This window comes from Amphiura filiformis, chromosome 15 (genome assembly GCF_039555335.1).
Source record: "Amphiura filiformis chromosome 15, Afil_fr2py, whole genome shotgun sequence".
Classification (NCBI taxonomy): Eukaryota; Metazoa; Echinodermata; class Ophiuroidea; order Amphilepidida; family Amphiuridae; genus Amphiura; species Amphiura filiformis.
This window is the reverse complement of record NC_092642.1, coordinates 53282423-53288422: the sequence shown is the minus strand read 5'-3', so window position 1 is coordinate 53288422 and position 6000 is coordinate 53282423. Positions and strand designations below refer to the sequence as shown.

Genomic DNA, 6000 nt, shown 5'->3' with positions numbered 1-6000 from the left:
ATCAGATTTATCAGCCTCTTGTTATGATTCAGCCAATCAGAACCCCATTTTCTTGTTAACACTGTGCATGCTCTCAAAATGGAAATAACTATACTGTTCTTCTCAGCCAGAAACTACGATTATTAAATATTATATCAGGCAGCTCCATTTGGAGTTTCGTACACCCTCTGAGAAATTAAAGATTCAACCTGAATCATTCAGAGAGGGAGGGTGACTTTCAAATAGCTAGAGTTGGTTAAAATGTGTTAATTCCATTTAAAATTCATACTCCCCCTGTGGTAGATATTTCCAAAATCTTCCACAGGGGAGTGTGGACTTTAAATAGATATTTTGCAATTGCATCTTCCATTACTTTCAAGACGTCTACCATAGACATCATATATAAATAACTAGATGGCAGCCAGTGTATTTTGATGAGCTGGCTGGAGAAAAATGCAAATTAATAGATCGGTGTTTACATATAAAGTGACATCATTTCAAAATTATTTTAAACAAAAAATGCTGAACATTTGCATTTTTCTTGCTGTCATATTGTGAAGTACCATATAGCTGAGGTGTTTTATTTCAATATGTTAGGAAAATATTTCAGCTGATGACCCCATGTTGACATTGGCTAAATAAAAACTAGAAACGGTGCAAATTTGTGTAGTTTCTTGTCTGCTATATTTATTTCCTCAGGCAACTTGACCTTTTGTGAGGTCACGTAGTAGACTTACTTACCAGTTGTTTTTGTTATAACTACATTTCGCACATTGAAAAGTACGAGGTGCAAAAATTCTTGCCTCCAACAAGATCGTTTTTTGATGGTAGCTGTGTTTTTTCCGATTGCTGGTTCAGCGGTGCCAAAACACTGGAGGCGTAACATGGGGCACCTGCTCAACTGCTGTGATGTTTGCACAATTCGTTGGTCACATCACATTCAGTCATTCAATACCATTTTAAACAAAATCGTTTCCCATACAGTGCTATAACTTACATACCATATTACACAATGTTACTGAAAACATTAGCATGTAGAATTCACCAAAATTAAAACTTTCAAGTGCCTTTTTCATAAAAAATAATTTAGCAATCAGTAAGTTTGAGGCTAAATCTAAAACCAGTATTGAATAGCTCTGTATGTGAAACACTTTTGTACGTTTTTGTATAGAACTGTAAGTGATGTGACTGATGAATTGTTAAATAATATACTTCCCATCTTTATACTGTGATATTTCTGGCCAAGCATTTTGGTGCACCTTTACTTGGGTGTGTTTGATTTTGAACAAAAATTAAATCATGGAACTCCATATTTGCAATGCTCCTTTAAACAAGCTCAGTGATTGGTGGTCATAAAATATAGGCCTACATTACCTGAACTACAAGAAATCCAACAGGAGAGCCTTCTTCCACATTAGCATTATATTCATCAAAATCAAATTTTGGTGCCAGGTCGTCAACCACATCTACTGTTACTGTAGCTGTGTTGGTGCCACACAGGGTGTCAGTTACTGTTATCTGAAATAATAAAATATTTGATATTATAGAATGAGTATTCAGGAAGGCCAGTGATGATGCACACCAACATCGTTTAATTACATTATAATTACATTAATTACATTATACAGCAGAGACACTGAAATGAATACCCGGGATCGATACATGTGAATGTGCTATGCACGATTTGATATTCAGACAATAAATCTTTGGATACCGGGGTAGAAAATGATGAATATGAAAGAAGCCAGATTTTGTTCCTTGCACTTGAATATATGTATTCATCAACGGATATGATAGTCGTTAGCTTGCGTCTTGAGAAAGAACCATTGCGACTTGAACTCAAAAACTGACAAAAATATTCTGATTTTATATGTGCCGAACTATAGCTCAGCGTAGGATAGCTGCAATCACTTGTGCAAGCAGTCTAAAAGCATATGACCATTGACCTCATAATGGCGTATACATGCTCACTCACACACAGCGAGGTCAAATATCAGGCTATTGTCAGCAGCCTTAGTCGGATGTCCCTCAGCTCATTATGCATCTCAAAGGTCAGAACAAAATGGCCATGCGTGGTTGTGGACTCAACCTACCATGGCGATTTCTGCCATGAAGATATCGGGGCGATGACACTGTGTGATGTACCTAAGTGAGGGAGGGGCAAGGGGCTAGAGTCACATAAGTCTCCCTAAGAAGGCAGTTAGTCGTCCATAGATTGCATTTTTTCAAACAGGGGCATTTATTAAACGTGTCAATCAGTGAAAAAACCTTAAAAATCTAATCACTAATGTGATATTTAGTCTGCACCAAATAGTTGTGCGGTAGACTGTTTTCATTATCATTCTTAGTCAGTGGGAGTGATCTAGTTCGTAGACACATAATCTGATTGGACAATCGCATGATTCGCATGTTTTTGCTTAATAAAATAGTTTACAGTAACTAAAATAATATTTAACTGACTAAGAATGAGAATAAATGATAGGAATTTTTGTTTTTACTATCCTCTACATAGACTACAGGGAGGTCCAATATTTTTATCGTAGTGGATGCCTGTCGTCTATCACATGGTAGAGGATAGTAAAAACAAAAACTCCTATCGTTTATTCTCTAATTCACCCGTAAATGGCCTTGATCATGTGAAATATAGTTAAATAACAAAAAGCAAGTCCAGAAATCTCAGTGCAAAAGCTACGGAGTGTAAACTGCCTCATTTGCATAACAAGAACCACTTTAATAAGAGCCAATGTCCTTTATATCAATTGAATTGATACCTGTTTGCCGGGGGAGTAAGGAAAATAACATGTACTATGGGCAGACGGTCAAGATAATTTGAGCTTTTTTCTGGAAGAGGTAAACTGACTCTAAAAAAATTACAGAAAGCTTGAAAATCTGACAAAAACTTCAAAATCAATCCACTTCTGCCAAATCGAATTGCACATATCTACAAATTTCTGTAAGCTTACCTCTAAGATGTAGGTTTGACCTACATCAAGTGAATCTGCGTCCAGTAGTTGAATGTAAACATCTACTTCTGTAACATCAGGGTTGGTGACAATGTCAAAGATACCATCACCAGGACCAGATTCAAGGTCGAAGTTGCCAATAAATATCTAGAAACCAAACAAAAAGAGTTATTTTGATGAAACTTAAAATGAAATATGCCGTGTTAAAAAACAACAACAAGGAGATCTGTGGATCACAAGTGTTGCCTGGTTTGGCGGAACTATACTTGTTTCATGTTATTTTCTGACAATAAATATGTGTATAAATGGGTACTGACATATAAACTCCTCAACAAAAGTTTGGAAAGTTTTTTCAAGCCTCTGTATCTCAAATTATTTGTGACATATTCATATCGTGTTGTATATCAATGGATAGCTACAATACTCCCCTTTACAATGACCCACCATTTGAAACAATAACATTCTTCACGGCTGAGTACACGCCTTGTGAATGTAGCGGGGTCTCGAAAAGAATTTGCCAAATTGACTATTATGTGCAGCAAGCTGCAATCCCATATCTTCACAATCTGGGACCTAATGCAATCCTCCAAGATGACACCGCTTGCCCCATGCCCACATAGCCACGGTCGTAGTCAACGACTACCTACAGATTATGGGAGTAGAGGCAAAATGGTCTGCCATCAGGCCAGACCCGGGGGCCAGACCTCAACCCGATTGAACACTTGTGGGACCAGCTTGATCGTGTTGTGCGTGCCAGAGAAGCCCATATGCAACCACATTGAATGACCTAGCTGCGACGAATCCTTTTTGAAGAATGGAATGCCATCCCACAGTAACGTGTAACCAGGTCGGTGAGCAGCCTGAGGTGACTATTGTGGCTGCCTGTGATTTTTCCACCCGCTATTGAGGTTAGTGGCTAGCGTTGTTTGAGCATAGAATAATGGTCAATTTGGCAAATTCTGTTTGAGACCCCACTACATTCACAAGGCGTGTACTCAGCCGTGAAAAATGTTATTGTTTCAAACGGGATGTCATTGTAAAGGGGAGTATTGTAGCTATCCATTGATATGCAACACGATATGAATATGTCACAAATAATTGGAGGTACAGTTGCTTGAAAAAAATTTCCAAACTTTTGTTGAGGAGTTTATATAACTTGGAAGGTAAAACAGAATTGTTTTGTGGGTTAAGTGGTGACCCCCCTGCATATCAGGGGGAGTCTGGTCCAAACATCCCAAGATAAAAGAGATAGGTACTGTTCCTGCAAGACTTTTTAATTTAAAAATTACCTGGCATTAAAAGGGCCCATTAGGCTCTTCCAATAGAGATCCACACACCACCTATGGAAAACATGACTGTAATCTTCCACACAGGGAGTGTGAAGTTCAAACGGGGCTACCTGAATGGGTGGCTTCATTTGAAATGTACACCCCCTGTACGGGAGATTAAGATGTCTTCCATAGTGAGTACTGAGTATATAGATTTCAGCTGGAATATCTCAATGTGGAACAACTAGGAAATTCCACTTCTATGGAGTTAGGTATATTCCTCTGACAACATATGAGTCATCTTTTGCTCCAGTGGGGAGGGGCAGCATATGGGGCACCCACCATAGCATAGCGAGGACTTTTTGGACACCAACAACATTTTTCAACTTGGAGCCAATACCACCAGGATCTAACTCACTGTGTCAGCATCAAAAGCAGGGAGCCAATAACACTGGTATCTAACTCACTGTGTCAGCAGGGAGCCAATGACACTGGGATCTAACTCACTGTGTCAGCATCAAAAGCAGGGAGCCAATAACACTGGGATCTAACTCACCGTGTCAGCATCAAAAGCAGTAAGTACAAGTCTTTCTGTGCCACCACTTCCAGTCACTACATATAAATCATACGCTGATATTCGTCCAGTGTAAGTTGACTGGCCAAAGTATGGACAGTTATCATTGGCATCTCCAAGATACACAAACACAGTTGTGGTGGCTGAACTGGTGAAATACAAGTATAGTAAATTGGAATGATAAGTGTACTACGTAATGAAAACTGTACGTACATTCAATATCAAGGAGTCTAGCCTAATATTCTAAATCAAAGGTTCTCATGTTACTTTTGTTCAGGGACCTAATATCGCGATATAGAAATTTGTGGACGTGTGAGTGCATCATTGTTTATTTCTCATGAATCGACCATTTAGATGCTTGTTAAGATGAGCAATGTCGCCAGGTCCAAAAGCTGTACGTACCGGCACCAGCTGAATTCAAGTACGCTCAGAGGACACAGGCATAGAACATTCCAATCTATGTGTTTATTAAAAAAATGGGGGGAACTATCACACAGTGAAATACTGTAAAAGTCAATAATTTCGCGAGAAGATATTTTCACGAGTTTTGAAGATTTTGTAAATTGCGCGAGAATCAAATTTTGCGGTTTTTATATTGATACAATGTCCATTCGCGAAATTCGCGAAAATAAAAACCTCGCGAAAATTTCTACTTTTACAATAGACTGTGTCGTTTGCAATTGACCAATAGAGTGGCATGATTTGCTCATGAATGTACTGTCTCTCGTAGTCAGTCTGGTCTGTGACCTTAATCACACTGTCTAGACCAAAGAAACTACCACCAGTGGAACTTACCTGAATGGTTCTATGCCTCTGTCCTGAGCCTCGACAACTAGAGTGTACTGTGTTAAGCTCTAGTCAGTCTAGTCTGATGTGATGCTAATCACCAGTAATTCTCATCTAGAGCAAAGAAACTACCACCAGTGGAACATACCTGAATGGTTCTATGCCTCTGTCCTGAGCCTCGACAACTAGAGTGTACTGTGTTAAGCTCTAGTCAGTCTAGTCTGATGTGATGCTAATCACCAGTAATTCTCATCTAGAGCAAAGAAACTACCACCAGTGGAACTTACCTGAATGGTTCTATGCCTCTGTCCTGAGCCTCAACAACAAGAGTGTACTGTGTTATGCTCTCATAATCAGTCTGGTCTGATGTGACTGTAATCACCAGTAATTCTGTCTAGAGCAAAGAAACTACTACCACTGGAACTTACCT

General features: G+C 39.0%; 1 long non-coding RNA gene across 1 annotated transcript; it reads right to left on the bottom strand.

The window, feature by feature from the left end:
- Positions 1–1359: 1359 nt before the first annotated feature.
- On the bottom strand, positions 1360–4918 carry LOC140170663 (uncharacterized). Its single transcript, XR_011861562.1, has 3 exons — positions 4767–4918; positions 2943–3089; positions 1360–1497 (listed from the first exon to the last, which is right to left on the bottom strand). It is a non-coding gene; the product is annotated as an uncharacterized lncRNA (long non-coding RNA).
- Positions 4919–6000: the final 1082 nt, after the last annotated feature.